Below are 24,467 nucleotides of genomic sequence, written 5' to 3'. Positions count from 1 at the left end.
CCCTGGTTATTTGTCCTCTTCTGAATCTGGCTTGAATTTCTGGCAGTTCTCTGTTGATATACTGCTGCAGCTGCTTTTGAATGATCTTTGCAAAATTTTACTTATGTGTGATATTAATGATTGTTCAATAATTTCTGAATTAGTTTGGATCACCTTTCTTTGGAATAGGCATAAATATGAATTTCTTCCAGTCAGTTGGCCAGGTAACTGTCTTCCAAATTTCTTGGCATGGATGAGTGAGCACTTCCAGTGCTGCATCTGTTTGTTGATGCATCTCAATTGTTATTCCGTCGATTCCTGGAGCCTTGGTTTTGGCCAATGCCTTCAGTGCAGCTTAAAACTCTTCCTTCAGTACCATCGGTTCCTGATCATGTGGTATCTTCTGAAATTGTTGAATGTCCTCCAATTCCCTTTGGTATAGTGACTCTGTGTATTCCTTCCATCTTTTGATGCTTGCTGCGTTGTTTAATATTTTCCCCATAGAATCCTTTGATATCGCAACTTGGGGCCTAAATTTTTTTTTCCAGTTCTTTCAGCATCAGAAATGCCAGGTGTATTCTTTCTTTTTGGTTTTCTATCTCCTGGTCTTTGCAGATTTCATTGTAATACTTTGTCTTCTCGAGCTGCCCTTTGAAATCTTCCGTTTAGGTCTTTTACTTCATTATTTCTTCTGTTTGCTTTAGCTACTCGACGTTCAAGAACAAGTTTCACAGTCTCTTCTGACATTCATTTTGGTCTTTCCTTTCTTTCCTGTCTTTTTAAAGACCTCTTGCTTTCTTCATGTATGATGTCCTTGATGTCATTCCACAACTTGTCTGGTCTCTGGTCATTAGTGTTCAATGCATCAAATCTCTTCTTGAGATTGTCTCTAAATTCAGATGGGATATACTCAAGGTCATTCTTTGGCTCTTGTGGACTTGTTCTACTCTTCTTCAGTTCCAGCTTGAACTTGCATATGAGCAATTGGTGGTCTGTTCCGCAGTTGACCCCTGATCTTGTTCTGACTGATGATATTAAACCATCCATCATCTTTTTCCACTACATCTTTTTCCACAGATGTAGTCAATTCGATTCCTGTGTTTTCCATTTGGTGAGGTCTACATGCATAGTTGCCTGTTTATGTTGCTGAAAAAAGGTATTTGCAATGAATATCATTGGTCCTGCAAAATTCTATCATGCAATCTCTGGCATCATTTGTATCACCAAGGCCATATTTTCCAACTACTGATCCTTCTTTGTTTCCAACTTTTGCATCCAATCACCAGTAATTATCAACGCACCCTGATTGCACGTTTGATCAATTTCAGACTGCAGAATTGGTAAAAATCTTCACTTTCTTCATCTTTGGCCTTAGTGGTTGGTGTGTAAATTTGAATAATGGTTGTATTAACCAGTCTTCCTTGCAGGTGTATGGATATTATCCTGTGACTAACAGTGTTGTACTTCAAGATAGATCTTGAAATGTTCTTTTTGACCATGAATGCAATGCCATTCCTCTCCAAGTTGTCATTCCCAACATAGTAGACCGTATGATTGTCTGATTCAAAATGGCCAATATCAGTCCATTTCAGCTCACTAATGCCTTGGATATCAATGTTTATGCCTTCCATTTCATTTTTGATGATTTCCAATTTTCCTAGATTCATACTTTGTACATTCCAGGTTCTGATTATTAATGGATGTTTTGCAGCCGTTTCTTCTCATTTCAAGTTGTGCCACATCAGCAAATGAAGGTCCTGAAAGCTCGACCCCATCCATGTCATTAAGGTCAACTCTACTTTGAGGAGGCAGCTCTTCCCCAGTCATATTTTGAGTCCTTCCAACCTAAGGGGCTCATCTTCCTGAACTGTATCAGACAATGTTCTGCCGGTATTTGTAGGTTTTCACTGTGTAATTCTTTTCAGCAGCAGACCACTGGGTCCTTTTTCCTAGTCAGTTTTAGTTTGGAAGCCCAGCCAAAACCTGTCCACCATGGGTGACCCTGCTGGTATTTGAATACCAGTGGCATAGCTTCCAGCATCACAACACGCAAGCCCCCATAGTACGACAAACTGATGTGTGGGGAGCAGAAGGTATAGTCAAAGACAAAAGACACAGTGGATATAACCTTAAAAATTAAGGACCCCTTATATTTAAGGAATGGGAGGTGAAAGAGGAGCTTATTGAAAAAGAGCAATCATAGAGACAGGAAAGCATATTGTGAAGAATTCAGGGAGAAATGAGTTTTAAAACTGGAAGGCTGGTTCAAGAAGATGAAGAATTAGCATAAGCAGTAGGCTTCCTCTCCTGAACTCAACTCTACAGCTGCCACAGAAGCAAGAGGGAAGCTGATGGATTTCAGAACCTTATATGGAAACTATGAAGATTCCTTGGAGGGCATAGCAGATACCCCTGGTGTCCTCTGTCACATTGTCTTATCCAGGGGTAGATTATCCAGTAGGCAAGGCAAGCAAGCACAGTGCTTACCTTGCTTACCAGATCATGTGTAGTGAATGATTTCACATTTTTTCACCACATCAAAGATTCTGCTTCTATCTCTCTCAACAACCTCATAGCACCTATCTACAGAATCAAAGCCTCTTTTCAAATCTATAATCCCTGACAGGGCAAATGACCCAGGAAGCAAGGTAAGCAAGGACCTTCTTGTGCTTACTTAGTAATCTGTAGTGAATGATTTCACATAGGTATCACCACATCTATTAGATAACCCACCCGTGGTCTTAGCCCACTTGTGATTTCAACTGCAGTTGCAGTGGGCAATTCCGTTCAAGCTCAGACTTCCCCCGTTGTGACAGTACCTCACCTCAGTCCCATGCCACCCTCTTTTAGGTTTCTGCGCCAGGAAATTCTCTGTTGCAAGGGAGCCTGCTCCTCTCAAAAGTGGTATGGGGTTAACACCACTGGGGGCAACTCTCAGTCAATGTGGATGGAATTTGGTGGATAAATAATCCAGTGTTTTGTCTCCTAGGTGGACAATTCTGGGAAGCAATTCTGGAAGTGTTCTGAACACTTCTCAGGAGGTCCCAGAGGGATAGAGTCTCCATTGACCACAGTGGTGACCTCAGTAGCCCTCTTATGCTTTTCCTCCTTTCCTTTCATTCTCCCCACTTCTTCACTTCCTGGGATTCCAAATAAACTCCTTACACTCATGTGTGTTGAGTTGGAGTGGAACAAACCTAGAGGGGAAGACCAGGTGCCCCACATTGAGTAAAGGCTAGGGGAGGTACTCTGCTACCCTCTTGGCTGGGAAATTACAATAAAGGGAGCAATTCCTGGAAATGATTAGGAATTTGATCCAGCTGCACAGAACAGAAAAACTCCAAATAATAATGGCTTAAAGAAGTTTCTTTCTTTCAAGTAAAAGAAGTTTGCCTGGTAGACAGGCAGGACTAGTACAGTGGTTTCATGTTCATGGGGTCATCATGGAGCCATGCTCTAATCTTTGTGCTCTGCCATCCAGCACTGCCATCCTCAAGATCACTTCATGCAGCTCCAGCCACCAAATTTTCATTCTAGGGAAGTAGCAGGTGGAAGCAAGGGGAAGAGGGGTCGCCCCTCTTTTAAAAAATTCCTTCATGAAATATTTGCACAACACTTCTGCTTACACTTCATTGGCCAGAACTTACTCATATAACTGCACCTAGTGTAAGAAAGTTGGAAAATATAGTGTTTAATTCTGCGTAACCACAGAAGAATAAAAATACAAATTGTAACTTTCAAAATCAATACAAAATGTTTTGCTCAATCCAATGGGATATAGGAAAGATCCTTAAGAAATATTCCCACACATAATCCCTAGGTTTCTGTATATATAAATTGGCAAAATCATGCAATTCTTCTGGTGTCAATCAATTCCTCATAGGTCATACTTCATATCTCCCCCTCTAGAGTCTTCCAGGTCTTCAGTCCAGGTTTAAGTATAGACATAAGGAGAAGTGGTGGGAGTAGGTCTTGAGGAAGATCAGCAATCTTTTGCAAGCCAACTGTCTCAGACGAGGCCATTACAGATTCTTCAGGCAAGAAGAGACTAACCTCCTTACACAGTGGTGGAAAGGCTGCTTCTACTGGCCAAGAAGCCTTAGTAGAATTTAGGGGTGCGGGGTTCCCAGCTTCACTGGAATCTACCCATACGTCCACAGCTCAAATTTCAATGTCTCATTCCTTCTCAATCAATATCCTAGCTTTAACAGAAGAGACCCAGAGAGAATGGTGTTCAAACATTTGTGTAGTTCCCTCCCACAATGTACCAGGGTCGGTCTGTGTGACCAATAGAATACAACAGAAGGCATGGTAGGTTCTTCTAAGGACAAGTCATAAGGATATCGCAGCTTCTGTCTTGGTCGCTCTCTCGATCTTGGATTACTTGCTTTGGGGGGATGCGATCTACCAACTTGTAGGTGTCCCTATGAAGAGGTCCACATGATGAGTGTTACGGACTGAATTATGCTCCCCAAAAATGTGTGTCAACTTGGCTAGACCATGATTTCCAGTATTGTGTGATTGTCCACCATTTTGTCATCTGATGTGATTTTCCTGTGTTGTAATTCCTGCCTCTGTGATGTTACTGAGGGAGGATTAGAGGCAGTTATGTTAATGAGGCATGACATAATCTACAAGATTAGGTTGTATCTTCTTTTTTTAAAAATAATTTTTATTGTGCTTTAAGTGAAAGTTTACAAATCAAGTCAGTCTCTCACATAAAAACTCATATACACCTTGCTACATACTCTCAATTACTCTCCCCCTAATGAGACAGCCCGCTCTCTCCCTTCACTCTCTCTTTTCGTGTCCATTTCGCCAGCTTCTAATCCCCTCTATCCTCTCATCTCCCCTCCAGCCACGAGATGCCAACATAGTCTCAAGTGTCCACCTGATCCAAGAAGCTCACTCTTCACCAGCGTCCCTCTCCAACCCATTGTCCAGTCCAATATTAAGTTGTATCTTGAGTCGATCTCTTTTGAGATATAAAAGAGAGAAGCAAGCAGAGAGACAGGGGGACTTCATACCACCAAGCAAGTAAAACCAGAGCATAGCACATCCTTTGGACCCAGGGTCCCTGCACTGAGAAGCTCCTAGACCAGGGAAAGATTGACAACAAGGGCCTTCCCTCAGAGCAGACAGAGAGAGAAAGCCTTCCCCTGAACCTGGCACCCTGAATTCGGACTTCTAGCCTCCTACACTGTGAGACAATAAATTTCCATTTGTTAAAGACATCCAGTTGTGGTATTTCTGTTATAGCAGCATTAGATAACTAAGACAGTGAGGAACCAAAGCCTCCTACCAATAGCCACAGGAGTAAGCTCAGAAGCAAACCCTCCAGCCTCAGTCAAGCCTTCAGGTGACTGCAGCTCTGGATGACATATTGATTGAAAACTCATGAGAGGCCCTGAGCCAGAACCACACAGTTAAGCTACTTCTGAGTTTTTAACCTACAGAAACTGTGAGATACTAAATGTTTGCTACCTTAAGCCTCTAAATTTGGGCTAGTTTGTTAAGTAGCAACAGATAATTAACACAGAGCTTTTGTAACTTACCCAGAGTCACAAAGCTAGTTAGTGAGTGATTTAGGGTAAGAACACACATCTTCTGACTCTCAATTCGGTGTTCTGTTAGATCATACCGTGTTCTAATATATCTTGGACTTCTTTTGTACTAGACGCAAATGCACTTAGGGTGTGTTAGCAGCTATCTAAAATATTTTACTGGATCATGTTCTGCTTCTTCATAGACAGAATAAAATAAAAACTGGACATTCTTCCCCATAAAAAGCAGAACGAGATTCAAATAAGGTAAATAATTTCTGTCGCCACCATATAGTAAAGCATAAGCATTTCCAGAGCGTACTTACATCTTTTTGCCACAATTTCTGGAAGAATTGGGAAGATTAATTCAGGTTTGTGGAACACCTTCATGGTAAAGCCAGAAATGTAATTTCTACATGGCTTCTTTTAACCACTTGACACGAATGGCATAGTGTACCTGGTATTAGTAATATTATTTAAATATTTCAATACAATTTTGACCTTGCTGTGCAGTGGATCAGGAACAGAATCTAGCGTCTGCTTTTCTGCCTGCTGCCTGTCAACCTAGCATTCAGAGAAGGGCAGATTGCCAAAAAGCCATTTTGTGGACGTCCACTTCCATGCCATGGTACTGCCATTTGTATGCACATGACTATTAGGTCAGACAAATTTTGTGTGACCTTTTGACTTACTACTTGTGTCTCAGTTTTTTAAAATGTGATTATATACAATAATAAAAATAAAATTAAAATTTTTTTTTTCTTCCTTAAGAAAAGTAGGAGGGTAAGCTTGGGTTTCACGAGAACTTTTTTTGTTTTTTTTAATTGATCTCAAGCGTACTAAAGGTTTTGCACTCATTAACTCACAAAAATGCAGGTATATTTCCAGTTATTCCTCATTAGAGTCATTACGAGCCCTGGTGGCACAGTGGTTAAGAGCTCGGCTGCTAATCGAAAGATCAGCAGTTCAAATCCACCAGTGCTCCTTGGAAACTGTATGGGGTGGCTCTACTCTGTCCTACAGGGTTGCTATGAGTCAGAATTGACTAGATGGCAATGGGTGTTTAGAGTCAACAAGTTAATTTGCTGTTGTATATTCCTGGTATTAAGGAGATTCTTAAATATTTTCCTATATTTTTATTCTCACCGTGCTTGGAAAAAAATAGACTTACCATCTATTTCCCAATTCACTCATTCTCCTGAGAATCATGAAAGACAATTTTCATTTCCTTGACATTTTAGCACTTTCCCGATTATAATCCAGGTAAGTATGTGTGGGTTGAGCCTGCTTGAGATAAAATTCCAATTCATATTTTATATTAAATAGATGAGTGTATGGTTTGAATTTTGTTTTATAAAAACTCAACATTGTTTTTTATAATCAGAAGTAAATAAGAAAACAAACAAAAATATATGCCCTCAATTGCTGACAGTACTAATGTTCCAGGCTGTGTCCTCATCCTTCAGAAAGCTCAGAGATTCCTAATCTGATTTACACTCGTCAATTCCTTTGATTTTATATAACCTTATGAATTTTTTTTTTTTTAGTAAGAATTCATTCATTCATTCAACAAAATTTATCAAGTACTTATGTGCCAGGTACTTTTATAGGTATTGGGGATACAGGAGTGAATGAAACATAGGGTTTCTGTTTTCATGGCACTTGTGTTGTAGAGGGGGAAGAGAGTTGGTAAACAAAATAGATATAGGATATAGCATATGTGATAAGTGCTATGAAGAAAAACTAAAGCAGGATAAGAGGATAGAGAATGCCAGGCCCGAATGAGGAGAGGGATCAAGGCATGCAGATACCTGGGGGAAGGCATTCCAGAGAGAGGGAAAGACAAGTGCAAAGGCAATAAACCATGCCTAATGAGTCAAGAAACAGAGGCCCTGGGTAGTGCAAATGGTTAATTGCACTTGGCTGCTAACCAAAGTATGGTTAGGTGATTCACTCAGAGGTACCTTGCAAGAAAGGCCTGGTGATCTACTTCTGAAAAATCAACCATTGAAAATCCTATGAAGCAGAGCTCTACTCTGACCCCCATGGGGTCACCCATGAGTTAAAATTGATTCAGTGGCAACTGGTTTTCTGGTTTTAGTGGGTAGAGAAACAGCTAGGAGGCCCGTGTGGCCGTAGCAGAATCAGCAAAGAGGAGATGAGATCTATGGGGAAGCAGGAGCCATATCACGTAGGGCATACATGAACTTGGTAAGGAGTTTGACTTTAACTTGAGTTTCAAAATGATGGCTTCTGGTTGCTGGGTGAAGAGACTCTAAGGAGCATAACTGTGGAAGCAGGCAGACCAATTAGGAGGCCGTGTTAGTCTGGGTCCTCTGAGAAGCAAGATAGGATTAGATGTCCAGGAGATTTATTAAGTGAAACCTGTGCAGGGAAATGGGGAGGGTGCCAGAGTAGGCTGGGAGAGCCCTCAGACTGCCATGTAGGTCAACCCTGGTGAAGGGCAGAGGGAGGGAAGGAAGGTTTGATAGAAGAGTCTTAGATTGCAATACCATTCTAAGAAAGGCCAGTGGGACGGCTTGAGGCAAAGGCACCACCAGAGGAGTCTTGTACTTCTTCAGTGTCTCTTCTTTGTGTAGTCATTTCCCTTGGGAAGTCCTTGTGTAGTCATTTCCTTTGGGAAGTGCAGCTTTGCTTTAACCTGGTAGTGGATTTCAGAGCGCAAGGACTGCTGGTCAATTAAGCTCCCCACATGTGAAGATCTGAGAGTCCCATTCTCATGGTCATCACAGAGACTTTTGCCCTGTATGAGAGATCATGGTGGTTTGAATTAGGGAGGTTAGATGAATTTTGGATATATATTGACTTGGATGTATTTTGAAGGTTAAGCTGACCTGATTTGCTGATAGATTTGATATGGGTGTAAGGAAGGGGGAAGAGTCAGGGACGCCGCCAAGGTTTTTATTTTTTTTGTCTGTGCTGAGAAACTGAAGAATGGGGTGGCCATTTACTGAGATGAGGAAGACTGTGGGAGTCTTTAATGAGGGGAACCAAAAGTTCATTTTGGCCACATTTAGTTTGAGATGTGGATTAGCCCCTCAGGTGAAGTTGTTGAGAAGGCAGCTGAATATACAAACGTGGAATTCAAGGGAGAGAGCCAGGCTGGAAATATGAATTTGAAAAACATCAGCATATGGAAAGTATTTAAAGTCATGGGACTGGATTAGGTTACCTAAGGCGTGAATGTAGATGGAAAGAGGAAGAGGTTTGAGGATGGACAGGGAGAAGAAGAGACTGAGAGACAATGGTCAGAGAAGTGGGAGGAGAACCACGAAGGGGTGGTGTCACAGAAGCCATGTGGAACAGGTTTTCTGGAAGGGTACATTTTCTGTTATTCACTGCTCTAATCTTGATGCCTTTTGAATGAAAGTTCTATAATGTACTGAGATCTTGCTAAGTGGGCCTACTAAGCATTCCAGAAGAAAATAAAGCTTACAAGAATGTGGACTTTGTGGCTGATTCAAAACCTACCTGTGCTCTGTGTCTTTGGGCAAGTCTCTTAACCTCTAGTTGCTTTACCTCTGTTTGAGTCCTCGTTTTATGATGGGGATTATAGAGTTGTTAAGACGGTTAAATAAGTTAATGGTTGTAAATGCTTATTGGAACAGTGCATGACATGTAAGTGTTAAATAAATGTTATATTATTACATTAGAAATACTGCAATTAAAGACGAGTGCTACTATCGCTCAAGTTTTCTGATGGTAGCATCTCGGATCTGAGAGTTTAATGAAGATACTTTCAGATTTTATTTCTTTGACTAGAATTCCTGATATATTTGTTTATTCCTTATATTCCTTTTTACTTCTATATTTCGAAAGAAAAGTTGCTTTAAAATCTGCATAATTTCTTATATTTAACGTTTTTAAATCAGATACCAGCAGAGGCTTCTTTAACCAGAACATGGCTTGTCAGAGAAATAAAGTCAAAATAAAGAGGAATCATTTCATAAAACAGGGATTCTTTAGCCCTTTGGGGTTACTGATCCCTCTGAAAATCAGATGAAAGCTCTCTTCTGAAAAATGCACATGCAAACACACACACACATACTGCATCGCAATGGATTGCTTTTATATGGCCTTTCTCACCATAGTCTTGTAACTCCCACCAAATCACTGGGTCCAAACCAAACCAAACCCAGTGCCATCGAGTTGATTCCAACTCATAGCGACCCTATAGGACAGAGTAGAACTGCCCCATAGAGTTTCCAGGGAGTGCCTGGTGGATTTGAACTGCTGACCTTTTGGTTAGCAGCCGTAGCACTGAACCACTATGCCACCAGGGTTTCCAATAACTGGGTATGACTATGCAAATAAGGTGCTTGTGGCACACTAAGGGGATTAGACAGCTTGCTAATAATGCAAATAAGGTGCATGGCACCTTTGTAGGGGCAGGACCATGAAAATAAGGTGTATGGAACCCTAACGAGGAGATTGATTAGTTTTGCCATCCGCTAGGCTTACAAGAGAGCCAATCTCAGAGCAGAGGAGGAACCTCACTACCACCAAGAAAGAATAGCCAGGAGTGGAGTGTGTCCTTTGTATCCAGGGTCCCTGTGCTGAGAACCTCCTAGACCCAGCAGACAAGTGTAACATCGAAGATGGTGCAAGATGGTGAGAAACGGCTGTAAGCATGACAGAGAACTAACAGCAGCAGAACCAAGAAACTGTCAGGAGCTGGCACTGTTGGCTTCCCCACCCATGGAGCAAGAAAGCTGAGTGTCTTCAGGTTGGAGGCTTGCTGGCAGAGCAGGGTGCCTCCGGGCATGTGGCATTAGCCTTGCTGACCTACCGAGCAAGACAGCTGATAGCCTTTGGGCCAAGGCTTACTGGCAGAGCAGGGTGCCTCCAGGCACTTATTGGTGGAGCTAAAGAGCTTTGTAACACTTACCTGAGTAGGGCACAGGCAGGACCAAGGGGCCAAGAGACTGAGAGTCAGAGAGAAGCCTGCCTGTGGCCACGGCCGAGAAGCTGTCCTGACCAAAGATCTATATCCTAAGTCATTCCTGATCCTGAGTTGTAACCTATTACTTCACTAATAAAACAATAACTGTGAGTATGGTCCGTGAGTTCTGTATGGCCATTGCAACAAATGACTGAACTCAGCAGAGAAATAAAGAGTGCCGTGGGAGGGATGGGTGGTGTCAGAACTGGTAAAAAGGGTGGTGATGTGTATGTTTGACCTCTGCCTCATAGGAGTCAGCCTTGGGCTGATGCTGATGGTGATTCCTTCTCCCTCTCGTGAAGTTAGAGGGGGGTCACATGCTCCTGCCACATCATTTTTATATACACACACAACTTTGATTACAATTTGAGAGAGTTTATGGATCCCTAATGCCAACCCATGAACCCTGGTGATACAGTGGTTAAGCACTTAGCTGCTAATTGAAAGGTTGGTGGTTCAAGCCCACCAGCCGCTCTTAAGGAGATAGATGTGGCAGTCTGCTTCTGTAAAGGTTATAGCCTTGGAAATGCTATGGGACAGTTCTACTCTGTCCTACAGAGTTGCTGTGAGTCGAACTCGAAGGCAACAGGTTTCGTTTTGGTTTAAAGCCAACTCATGAACCCTCTAGGAAGCTGTGGACCCAGGTTTTGAATTGGCCACAAAGTCCGCATTCTTATAAGCTTTATTTTCTCTTTGATTGTTTGGTAGGTCCACTGAGCAAGACCTCAATACATTGTGAATTTTAAGTCACTCACATACTGCTAGTTTAAACAAAAGGAATTTCTCTTAGAGAAATTTCAATTCTAAATCAATTTAGTTGAATGTGTGTATATGTATATGTGTGTGTGTGTGTACCAAACCAAAGTAAACCCACTGCCATTAAGTCTATTCTAACTTGTGACGACCTTATAGGACGGAGTAGAAATGCCCCATGGGGTTTCCAAGGCTGTAATCTTTACAGAAGCGGACTACCACGTCTTTCTCCTGTGGAGTGGCTGATGGGTTCAAACAATTGACCTTTCAGTTAGCAGCTGAGTGCTTAACCACTGGGCCACCAGAGCTCCTTGTGTGTATGTTCAGGGCCTGCTATATTAATTTAAACATTCATTTAAAAAGCCTAAAGTTAAGGTGTGGCTATGTAATAAAATTATCATAATCAATATTAAAAGACAGAAACCAGGAACCTCTGTGTTCCAGGCAAAGGGAAGTGCCTAAGCAAAAGAAAATTTAATGTCGGTGGGAAGCTACAAACAGTTCTTTGTGGCTGGCGTTGAGGCAGGGAGGAGAGAGATGGGCTTTGAGACACGAATGGTCTGATATGCCTTATGCTCAGGCCCTTGAGAGACCACGGAAAGCTTGTAAGCAGCAGAGTGTGGTCAGCATTATTATTTCCATTTTTAAGGATTACCAGATTTAGCAAAGAAAACTACAGGATGGCCAGTTAAATTTGAATTTCAAATAAACAATGAATAGTATAATATAAAAAAATGTATCATATACGTAAGTCTTATGCAATATTGGGGTCATACATGTTGTAAAGATTATTGGCTGTTAAATGAAATTCAGATTTAAGTTGGCTTTCTATATTTTATCTTGCAGTTCCACTGTTTTTCTTAATACAACATCTGATACGTGGTTTTTTACGTGGTAGGTGGTAAGCACATTTTAGCTCCAGTCTGCTTTTCTTGTCACCTGTAGGTGGCAGTCTAATCAAATAATTTCTTGGGAAAAACCCAACCCAAACTCATTGTCCTTTGAGTTGATTCTGACTCATAGCAACCCCATAAGACAGAATAGAACTGCCCCACAGGGTTTCCAAGGAGCGCCTGGTGGATTTGAACTGCTGACCATTTGGTTAGGAGCTGTAGCTCTTAACCGCTACACCACTAGGGTTTCCAAATGGGAGCTGCTTAGTAAATCCAAGTTTAATGCAGTACTACTTATTCATCTCCCCCACGTGTCTGTCAGTTTGTCATACTGTGGGGGCTTGCGTGTTGCTGTGATGCTGGAAGCTATGCCACTGGTATTCAGATACCAGCAGGGTCACCCATGGAGGACAGGTTTCAGCTGAGCTTCCAGACTAAGACAGACTAGGAAGAAGGACCTGGCAGTCTACTTCTGAAAAGCATTAGCCAGTGAAAACCTTATGAATAGCAGTGGGACATTGTCTGATGCAGTGCTGGAAGATGAGCCCCCCAGGTTGGAAGGCACACAAAAGATGACTGGGGAAGAGCTGCCTCCTCAAAGTAGTCGACCTTAATGACGTGGATGGAGTAAAGCTTTCAGGACCTTCATTTGCTGATGTAGCGCAACTCAAAATAAGAAGAAACAGCTGCAAACATCCATGAATAATTGGAACCTGGAATGCACAAAGTATGAATCTGGGAAAATTGGAAATCGTCAGAAATGAAATGGAACACATAAACATCAATATCCTAGGCATTAGTGAGCTGAAATGGACTGGTATTGGCCATTTTGAATCGGATAATCATATAGTCTACTATGCTGGGAAAGACAACTCGAAGAGGAATGGTGTTGCCTTCATTGTCAAAAAGAACGTTTCAAAATCTATCCTGAAGTATAACGCTGTCAGTAATAGGATAATATCCATACGCCTACAAGAAAGACTAGTTAATACGACTGTTATCCAAATTTACGCACCAACCACCAGGGCCAAAGATGAAGAAATAGAAGATTTTTATCAGCTTCTGCAGTCTGAAATTGCTTGAACATGCAATCAAGATGCATTCATAATTACTGGCGATTGGAATGCGAAAGTTGGAAAGAAAGAAGAAGGATCAGTAGTTGGGAAATACGGCCTTGGTGATAGAAACAATGCTGGAGATTGAACGATAGAATTTTGCAAATCCAATGACTTCTTCATTGAAAATACCTTCTTTCACCAACATAAATGGCGACTATACCCGTGGACCTCACCAGATGGAACACACAGAAATCAAATTGACTACATCTGTGGAAAGAGTCGATAGAAAAGCTCAATATCATCAGTCAGAACAAGGCCAGGGGCCGACTGTGGAACAGGCCATCAATTGCTCATATGCAAGTTCAAGCTGAAACTGAAGAAAATCAGAGCAAGTCCACGAGAGCCAAAATATGACCTTGGTATATCCCACCTGAATTTAGAGACCATCTGAAGTATAGATTTGACGCATCGAACACCAGTGACCAGAGACCAGATGAGTTGTGGAATGACATCAAGGACATCATCCATGAAGAAAGCAAGAGGTCACCGAAAAGACAGGAAAGAAAGAAAAGACCAAGATGGATGTCAGAGGAGACACTGAAACTTGCTCTTGAGCATTGAGCAGCTAAAGCAAAAGGAAGAATTGATGAAGTAAAAGAACTGAACAGAAGATTTCAAAGGGCCTCTTGAGAAGACAAAGCAAAGTATTATAATGACATGTGCAAAGAGCTGGAGATGGAAAACCAAAAGGGAAGACCACGCTCGGCATTTTTCAAGCTGAAAGAAATGAAGAAAAAAATTCAAGCCTCGAGTTGCAATAGTGAAGGATTCCATGGGGAAAATACTAAACGACGCAGGACGCATCAAAAGAAGATGGAAGGAATACACAGAGTCATTATGCCAAAAAGAATTAGTCGATGTTCAACCATTTCAAGAGGTGGCATATGATCAGGAATCGATGGTACTAAAGGAAGAAGTCCAAGCTGCTCTGAAGGCCTTGGCGAAAAACAAGGCTCCAGGAATTGATGGAATATCAATTGAGATGTTCCAACAGATGCAGCGCTGGAGGTGCTCAGTCGTCTATGCCAGGAAATATGGAAGACAGTTACCTGGCCAACTGACTGGAAGACATCCATATTTATGCCTATTCCCAAGAAAGGTGATCCAACCGAATGTGGAAATTATAGAACAATATCATTATCATCACGCGCAAGCAAAATTTTGCTGAAGATCATTTAAAAACGGCTGCAGCAGTATATCGACAGGGAACTGCCAGAAATTCAGGCTGGTTTCAGAAGCGGATGTGGAACCAGGGATATCGTTGCTTATGTCAGATAGATCCTGGCCGAAAGCAGAGAATACCAGAAGCATGTTTACCTGTGTTTTATTGACTATGCAAAGGCATTCGACTGTGGGGATCATAACAAACTATGGATAACACTGCGGAAGAATGGGAATTCCAGAACACTTAATTGTGCTCATGAAGAACTTTTACATAGATCAAGAGGCAGTTGTTCAGACAGAACAAGGGGATACTGATTGGTTTAAAGTCAGGAAAGATGTGCATCAGGGTTGTATTCTTTCACCATACTTATTCAATCTGTATGCTGAACAAATAATCCAAGAAGCTGGACTATATGAAGAAGAAACGTGGCATCAGGATTGAAGGAAGACTCATTAACAACCTGCATTACGCAGATGACACAACCTTGCTTGCTGAAAGTGAAGAGGACTTGAAGCACTTACTAATGAAGATCAAAGACCACAGCCTTCAGTATGGATTGCACCTCCACATAAAGAAAACAAAAATCTTCACAACTGGACCAATGAGCAACATCATGATAAATGGAGAAAAGATGGAAGTTGTCAAGATTTCATTTTACTTGGATCCACAATCAACAGCCATGGAAGCAGCAGTCAAGAAATCAAAAGACGCATTGCATTGGGCAAATCTGCTGCAAAGGACCTCTTCAAAGTGTTGAAGAGCAACGATGTCACCCTGAAGACTGAGGTGTGCCTGACCCAAGCCATGGTATTTTCAATCACATCATATGCATGTGAAAGCTGGACAATGAATAAGGAAGACAGAAGAAGAGTTGACGCCTTCGAATTGTGGTGTTGGTGAAGAATATTGAATATACCATGGACTGGCAAAAGAAAGAACAAATCTGTCTTGGAGGAAGTGCGGCCAGAATGCTCCTTAGAGGCAAGGATGGCGAGACAGCGTCTTACATACTTTGGACATGTTGTCAGGAGGGATCAGTCCCTGAAGAAGGACATCATGCTTGGCAGAGTACAGGGTCAGTGGAAAAGAGGAAGACCCTCAATGAGGTGGATTGACACAGTGGCTGCAACAATGAGCTCAAGCATAACAACGATTGTAAGGATGGTGCAGGACCAGGCAGTGCTTCGTTCTGTTGTGTGTATGGTCGCTGTGAGTCAGAACTGACTCGACGGCACCTAACAACAACAACACTTATCTATCTATTAATAAGGCTAATTAAAAAAAAAAAGGCAAAGATATCACTTTGAGACTAAGGTGTACCTGACCCAAGCCATGGTATTTTCAGCTGCCTCATGTGCATGGGGAAGTTGGGCAATGAACAAGGAAGAATGAAGAAGAATTGATGCCTTTGAATTATGGTGTTGGCGAAGAATTTTGAAATGTATCATGGACTGCCAGGAGAACGAATGAATGTGGCTTGGAAGAAGTACAGCCAGGTGCTCCTTGGAAGCGAGGATGGTGAGACTTCATCTCGTGTGTTTTGGACATGTTATCAGGCGGGACCAGTCCCTGGAGAAGAACATCATTCTTGGTAAAGTAGAGGGTCAGTAAAAAGGAGGAAGACCCTCAGCAAGGTGGGCTGACACAGTGGCTGCAACAATGAGCTCAAACCAGCAATGATTGTGAGAATGACGCAGGACCGGGCAGTGTTTCATTCTGTTGTAGATAGGGTCATTATGAGCTGGAGCCAACTCCACGGCACCTAAAAACAATTTAAAAAATTATATAAACAGCTTGCGTATTAACTGTTGAATAAGAAACTAATTTGCTCTGTAAACTTTCACCTAAGTCAGAATGAAAAAATTATATAAATGAAAATTTCACGAAAGACAGATAAATTTTGAACGTGTTCAAAACTAAATATAATTCTGTTAAACATAGGCATTAAGAAGAAAATTATATTGATAAAAACTATTTCCATTTGTATGAGATTTTGTATTCACTCAAAACTATTATCTTTATAACAGTTTAATACTGTAACCCAAAGATACAGGACTAGCCTTGTATTTGCACATGTATGATATAATTAGAGTTTTACAAAAATAGTACCTCAATTATCTATCACATCTATGCCCACTCCATCCTGACCCGATCCTCACCCATTCTGCTAAAAATGCTTGTTCTATCACAGAGGTCAAGGGGGGAAACATCCCCATGAGGTCTAGTAAAGCCCCTAAGGAGCTCATTTCATTACTATACTGTACTTTAGAGGGAGCACAGTGCTAACTGAGAGGTAGATGGTTCGAGCCCACCAGCCGCTCTGAGGGAGAAATATGGGGCAGTCTACTTCCCTCAAGATTACAGCCTCGGAAACCCTATGGGGGCAGTTTTACTCTGTCCTATTTTTTTTTTTTTTTATATGGTCGCTATGAGTCGGAATCAACTCGACTGCAGCGGGTTTGGTTTCATAGGGTTGCTATGAGTCGGAATTAACTAGACGGCAATAGGTTTGGTTTTGTTTTAAATAATTTTTATTGTGCTTTAAGTGAAAGTTTACAAATCGAGTCAGTCTGTCACATATAAGCTTATATACACCTTACTACATACTCCCATTTACTCTCCCCCTAATGAGTCAGCCTGCTTGGTTTTGTTTTTTGATACTCTAGAGAGGCATGATAATAATCCCCTTTGAATTTCAATACAAGAATCTTCGACTTTTACAGAGAAGTTACATCCCGTTCTGGTTCCTATCATTACTCATTACCTTTTGAGCTGTGACAATATATTTAGCGCTGCACAAAACATAGGACACAGTCCCTTCCCGTATCCAATGTTGTGAAACCACTTAAGAATTAGGATCTATGAACATGAGTTTTGAAGATCTCACCTTTAGGTATTTTAGTTCACAGATATTTTAATGTGTGTTGATTTATAAGCTGTAAAATGGAATAGAAGTTTAAATATTTATCTGGGAAGTAAAGTTTGCACTAGGTGGCGCTGTTTGTTTAGCTGCAGTTTCTGTTGCCTTGGTTATTATAGTTTTCGTATACTTTCCTTTATTCCAGTAGTTATTCTAGAAATATAAACCTATTAAGTACTTCTATGATTATAAAAATAATTTATTCTCTTAACAAAAAGTAGGAAAATATAAAGTAGTATTTAAAAAATCTTTAATTCTATGTTTAGGAAGCGCAGGATTTTTTTTTTTTTTTCTCTGTGGCCCAGGAAACTCTGAACAAGACACAGGCTTTGAGTCAAACAAACCTAGGTTCAAATCCTAGCCCTGCCACTTATTTGATGCATTCCTTTGCAAAACTCTTAATTTCACTGAGTTTATTTTATTTTTTCTCTTGACTCCTCTCTCTCTCTAGCTACCGTCCATTTCTTTAGCAAATTTGCACATTGTCTTTCCTTTCTTACCCCCATTGCTCTCCTCTGTCCACACTGTAGGGGGCAGAGGAGGCTCAGTGGTAGAATTCTCACCTTCCATGCAGGAGGTCTGGATTCGATTCCTGGCCAATGCACCTCATGCATAGCCACCCCCAATCAATCATTGGAGATTTGCATGTTGCCTTTTTTTTTTTTTTTATGATGCTGAATGGAAACCCTGCTGGCGTAGCGGTTAACTGCTACAGCTGCTAACCAAAAGGTCAGCAGTTCGAATCCACGAGGTACTCCTTGGAAACTCTATGGGGCAGTTCTACTCTGTCTTTTAGGGTCCCTGTGAGTCAGAATTGACTCGATGGCAACAGGTTTATGATGCTGAATAGGTTTCAGCAGAGCTTCCAGAGTAAGATGGACAAGAAAGAAAGGCCCAGCAATCTACTTCCAAAAATCAGTCATTGTGCACTGGGGTCAACATGAGTCAGGGGCCAACTCCACAGTGGCTAATAACGACAACCCACTGTAATCTGACTTCTGCCCCAATAGCCAAGAAATAACTCTTACTAGGGTCACTGTGGTTGGGTGCCACTGAGTTGATTATGACTCATAGTAACCCTGTGTGACAGAGTAGAACTGCCCCATAGGGGTTTCTTGACTGTAGTCTTTGTGGAAGCAGATTGCCAGGTCTGTCTCCTGTGGAGCCACTGGGTGGGTTCAAACTGCCAACCTTTTGGTTAGCAATCAAGCGCTTAACTGTTGTGCTACCACAGCTCCTTACGAAGGCTAGAAATGTCCTACATATTGACAAGTTCAAATCACATTTTCCTGTCTTCATCTCCTACTTCCTCTCAGTGACAGTGGTGTGCTGGGACCCAACAGTAAGGGTACACGAGGGCGATTGGGTGCATCTCTTTCCAACTTTAAGTTCAGTGATATTGGTAGCTTGAAATCAGCATGCAGCGAGTGTTTACACCATGGGAATCAGCAAACGCTACAGATCAGGGCTTTTTTCCTGCCTAGGAAAAAGCTTTCCCCAAAAAGGCCAATTTCGTCAAATACTTGTCTGTGTCTCTTAAGAACTGGTTGTGATACAGCACCTTTAACAGCCACTAGCCACCCACCCCTATGACCTTTCTGGGGTTCTGAGAGATTTAGGCACAAGGGACCCTCCAGGAAATACTATTACTAGCTAAATCCTCAGTCCCTATCCTCTGGTCTCTTGCCCTCTTCTCCTTAAGGAATTAGAGCAGAATTTTCCCAAACTCCTCACTCCATGCGGTTCAGGGACAAGGGGACAGTCTTAGGCCTTGACTTACTGCACAGGTCACAAAATATGGAAAAGTGGCACTTAAAAAGAAACCTTCGGCCCACTTTTTTTCCCCCCCATAGAAAGTTTCACTTCCCTTGTGCCTGGCACTGCCTTTTTTGGGAATCTCATCGTGTGATCTCAAGGACCCTGTTTGTTTCACAACTCATATCAAAACTCCTCTTTCCTGAAAATGAAGTGGCGCATACAGAAGACCTTGGCCCTCCTTCATGTGTTAGGAGTGTGAGCCTTGCCCATATACAGAATTGTTTTCCTGGAAACACTTTAGCCACAACCCTTTTCATCTGTGAACGACAAAAGAATAAAAGGTATAATCTCATTAAAAAAAAAAACAAAAAAACCCTTTGCTGTGGAGTCGATTCCAACTCATAGCAACCCTATAGGAGACAGTAGAGCTGCCCCATACGGTTTACAAAGAGCGGCTGGTGGATTCGAACTGCTGACCTTTTGGTTAGCAGCCAAGTTCTAGGCTGGATTACACCACCAGGGCTCCAGATAGCCTCATTACAGGGCAGTTTATAAGTCATCATTAAGAAAGAAACCATACAGCCTTCATCTCAGCACTTTTATTTTTAACTGTCTTTCCTAGACATGTATTTGCAAACAAGCATAGAGACCTGTTCAAGGAGATTCAAGGCAGCATTGTTTGTAATGGTGAAATCAGCAACAACATAAATGACCAATAAAGGAAAATGGTTAACTAAACTAATACATCCATACTATGGAATATAGGTACATCTATATGTATTGATCAACCACCCATATGTCAGTTTATCGTACTGTGGTGGCTTGTGTGTTGCTATGATGCTGGAAGCTATGCTGCCAGTATTTCAAATACCAGCAAGATCACCTGTGGTGAACAGGTTTCAGCAGGGCTTTCAGACTAAGACTAGGAGGAAAAGCCTGGCGATCTTCTAAAAAAAAAAATTAACCAATGAAAATTCTATGGACCACAACAGAATATTGTTTAATATAGTGCCAGGAGATAAGTCCCCTATGTTGGAAGGAGCTTAAAAAACAGAGTGGCTGCAACAATGGACTCGAGCTTACCAATGACCGTGAAGATGGCACAGGACCAGGCAACATTTTATTCTCTTGTACATAGGGTCACCATGAGTCAGAGCCAACTCAATAGCAACTAATAACAACATATATATTGATATGCAGAGATCTTTAAGACAAATTGTTAAATGAAAACAATAACCTGTAGAAAAAGTATAATCCTATTACACAAAACTTTCATATTTCTGTGTGTATTCACACACGAAACATATATATGTAAACATGGAGAAAGAATATCTAGAAGGATACCCATTGTCATGGATTGAATTGTGTCCCCCCAAAATATGTGTCAATTTGGCTAGGCCACGATTTCCAGTATTGTGTGGTTGCCCTCCATTTTGTGATTGATGTAATTTTCCTGTGTGTTGTAAATCCCAATCTCTGCCTGTGATTAATGAGGCAGGATTGGGTTATGTTGAAGAGGATTAGGGTGGGATATAACACCCCTTCTCAAATCACATCCCTGCTTCAGTGTAAAGGGAGCTACCCTGTAAAGGGTATGGCCTGTACCACCTTTTATCTTACAAGAGATAAAAGGAAGGGAAGTGAGTAGAGAGTGGGGGACCTCATACCACCAAGAAAGCAGCACCTGGAGCAGAGCATGTCCTTTGCACATGAAGTCGCTGAGAAGCTTCTTGACCAGGGAAGATTGATGACAAGGACCTTCCTCCAGAACTGACAGAGAGAGAAAGCCTTCCCCTGGAGCTAACGCCCTGAATTTAGACTTGTAGCCTACTAGACTATGAGAGAATAAATTTCTCTTTGTTAAAGCTATTCACTTGTGGTATTTCTGTTATAGCAGCTCTAGATAACTAAGACACACATCAAAGAAATAGTGGTGATTACCTCTGGGGAAGAAAGTTGGATTTGGGTGAAGGATGAGTTAAAGTGGACTTCTGCTTTGTTTCTGAATTTTTTACAGTGTGAATGCGTTGATGTACTACTTATGTACTTAAAATTTTAAGGAAAAAAAAGAGCAAGGAAGGCAAAAACGCATGCAGTATAGCATAGTGGTTTCTGGATAGTCTTGGGAACCAGACAGCCTTTATTCAAATCACAGCTTGCCACTTATTCAGCCTCTCAGTGCTTCAGTTTCCCCTCTGTAAAATGGGGGTCACAATAGCGCCTACCTCAGAAGATGATCATGAAGATGAAGTAAGATGATACATGTAAAGTACCTGGTACCTAATAAGAGTTATATAAGCATTAGTTATTGTTATTGATTAAGGAAAGAATGAATCATTGGCGATTCCACTTTTAGTCAGAGGAAAATGATTACTTTCTTCATATTCTGTCATTAGTGAGACCTCAGGAAATATGTCTTAAAAAAATCAATGCCGGGCAACTCTGGAGATGCGGCTTCTAATGGTCCTATTAGCTAATCATCCTGGGACAAAATGCAACATGGCACACTAAGGAAGGTAGAGTGTAACTAACATCAATAGCAAACATTGGACCAGGTGCTGGGGACAAACACACCCAGAAGGCACCGTTTTTGCTCTCAAGGAGCATGTTTTGTGAGATGAGGGTGTGGTGGAGGGGAGAATCATGTCAGTGAACAGGTAATTTCAACACAACATGGTGCTCTGATAGGATTACACAGAACGATGAATGGTGTCAGAGAAGAAAGGAATGGGTGGAAGAAAGAAACTTCCTGTAGGTTGAAGCCTGAGCAGACCCATGAAAAATGAAAAAGAGTTAACTGTGAGAACAAGGAAGGAGAGGACATCCTGGTACAGGAAACAACATGATTCATTTGGAGGAACTACATGTAGTTTGGTGTTGCTGAAATGTACCATGTGTGTGTTTTTTTGTGTAGGTGTGTGTGTTTGAGGGGCGAATGAGAGGAGGAAGGGGAAGAATGGTTGGAGAAGGTAAGGAGTAATAAGAGATAAAGACAACCAGTGGTGATCTTATTATGTAGTATCAGGGCAGTAGTGGGAGAATAAAGCAAGGTTGCAGTGGAAAGATTCCTAAAGACAATATGCCTATCTTGTTGGATCCAGGGATTTTATGTCAGAGATCTCAACTTTGATAAATAACGTACTGAAAACAATATTACAGGCAGATTTCTGACTCCTGCTTCTAAGGAGAATAGTAGGTCATAGCAGGTCAGTGTTCTTGCTGCAACAACTAGGAAAAAAAAAAAGGAGAAGTTACAAAAATCATGATTTAAAAGATATAGGAGACGGAAAAATGCGTACCATGTGACCTAAAATTCCTGACAGAGAAGAACCCTTCATAGGTGAGCTGACAATCTCTGGCCATTTTCTTCCCTGGGGGCATTTTCCAGATCTGGGTGGGGATTAAATATCAGGTTTGGCCTAGGAAGAGGGGCTGCCTCTAGGGAAAAAGACACAAGTGGGGCTTTTGGTGGTCCTGTGAGGCTGGCTTGACAAATAGAACCAGACACAAAGGAGCATTTGCTGGTTCCTTGGTGATGCAGGAGTCAGGAGGGTCAGCTAGAAGCTTCTAAAAGACAGAGTGAAATATCCCACAGTTTCATGGTGCTTTGGAGACAAAGTCCCACTAAAGGGAGGGGTCCTGTCACAAATATACAGTTCCCCCCTCAAGACATTTGCTAAATATTGAAGCTGCTGCATGGGGTAAGAGGACAAAAGCTAAATAAAAAACTTCTGAAGGGCAGAACTGCTGTCTCTCTGACCTGAAGAGACAGAGACCCAGCAGGCTCTCAATCGAAAGCTAAGAGGGCCATACCTGAGGAACAGGGGCAAAGAGAAATCTCTATTTGGGTTGCGGCAATTTGCCTGTTTGACGGAAGACGACATCTACAGCCTCTGAATTCTTTTATATACAATGTCTGGTATATAATTAAAATTACAAAACAGGTGAAGAGATGGGAAAATGTGGCCAACCATAAGGACAAAAAGCAGGCCATGTATGCAAAGCCACAGATGGTTTATATATAGGAGTTAACAGACAAGGACTTAAAAAATAACCATGATTAGTAAGTTAAAGAAAAATAGAGAAAATATGGAAAAATGGATACAAAAATAGATAAATTCAACAGAGAATTAGAATCTGTGAAAAAGAATCATATGCACATTCTAGAAATGAAAAATACACGATCTGAAGTTAAGGACACTTTGAGTTTAACACTAAACAGGACATAGCTAAGACAGTTAGTGAATTGAGGACAGATTAATAGAAATTATCCAAATTGAAACAGAGAGAGAATAAAACCATGGAAGAAAACAAACAGAGCATAAGAGAAATGTGGAACAAACAGTCCAACATATTTATAATTGGAGAAAGAGAGAGCCAGAGAGAGGAGGGGAGGGAAGGGGATATGAAGGGAGGTGAGAAGAGAGAGAAGAAGACAGAATGGGGCAGAAGAAATATGTGAGGACATTAACTCACAGACTAAAAGAGATCTGTGAACCTCAAGCAGGGTAAAATAAAATAAAATCACACATAGGCGTATCATAGCCAAATTGCTGAAAACCAGAGATGAAGAAAAATCTTAAAAACAGCCAGAGGGAAGCAAACGACATTAAGATTGACTGCAGTTTTTTTCATCAGAAACTATGGAAAAAGACAATGGCATGAAATTTTGAGAGTGCTGAAAGAAAAAAATATTGTGGAAGATGTCCCTAATGATTTTACCTGCAGCAAAAATGAACTTTTTTCCACTTCATCCTTCAGACCATTTATGGGCCCTCTGAAGTACCCCGCAGCATCCTGAGGCACTTGGCTTCACACTCTGTCAATATTATATAATTTGGGACTTCACAGTTGTGTGGCATCAAGATCACCTGTGCCAAGTTATGTAAACTGGAGCTTTATACTCCTTAAAGGTGACTTTTACTTTTGTACATCACTGCTTTGAAATGGCACACAAATCATAACATTGACATAATCTTCTCATCAGAAGCTGGCATTCCACTGACTCTGTTAGCAAGAGTTCTCTGCCTATGTATTAAGAATATTATTTGTATTAGAAGTTTCTATTCCAATTTTTGTAATATATAGTGTTGAAGTCTCACGGATTAGGAACTTTCCTTAGGCCAATATAAATGTCAGAATTGGGGTTCAGTACAAACTACCTATTTTCCTTCATGTCACTTGAGAATCTCCTATACTTGCAGTGTGGAGACAGATGGAACCGATCAATAATATAAGCGGCAGTGCCTTCGTTAGGTTATAGATTCCTTTTGGCGTGATTGAACATATCTAAACAATGATTGAGGGCTTTGTAAGATATTTGTCTTTAGTAATTCCATAGATCCATTAAAGTGAAGCAGAATAGTGAGAACTTT

Source organism: Elephas maximus, chromosome 16 (genome assembly GCF_024166365.1).
Source record: "Elephas maximus indicus isolate mEleMax1 chromosome 16, mEleMax1 primary haplotype, whole genome shotgun sequence".
NCBI lineage: Eukaryota > Metazoa > Chordata > Mammalia > Proboscidea > Elephantidae > Elephas > Elephas maximus.
Note: the sequence above shows the minus strand (reverse complement) of the source record.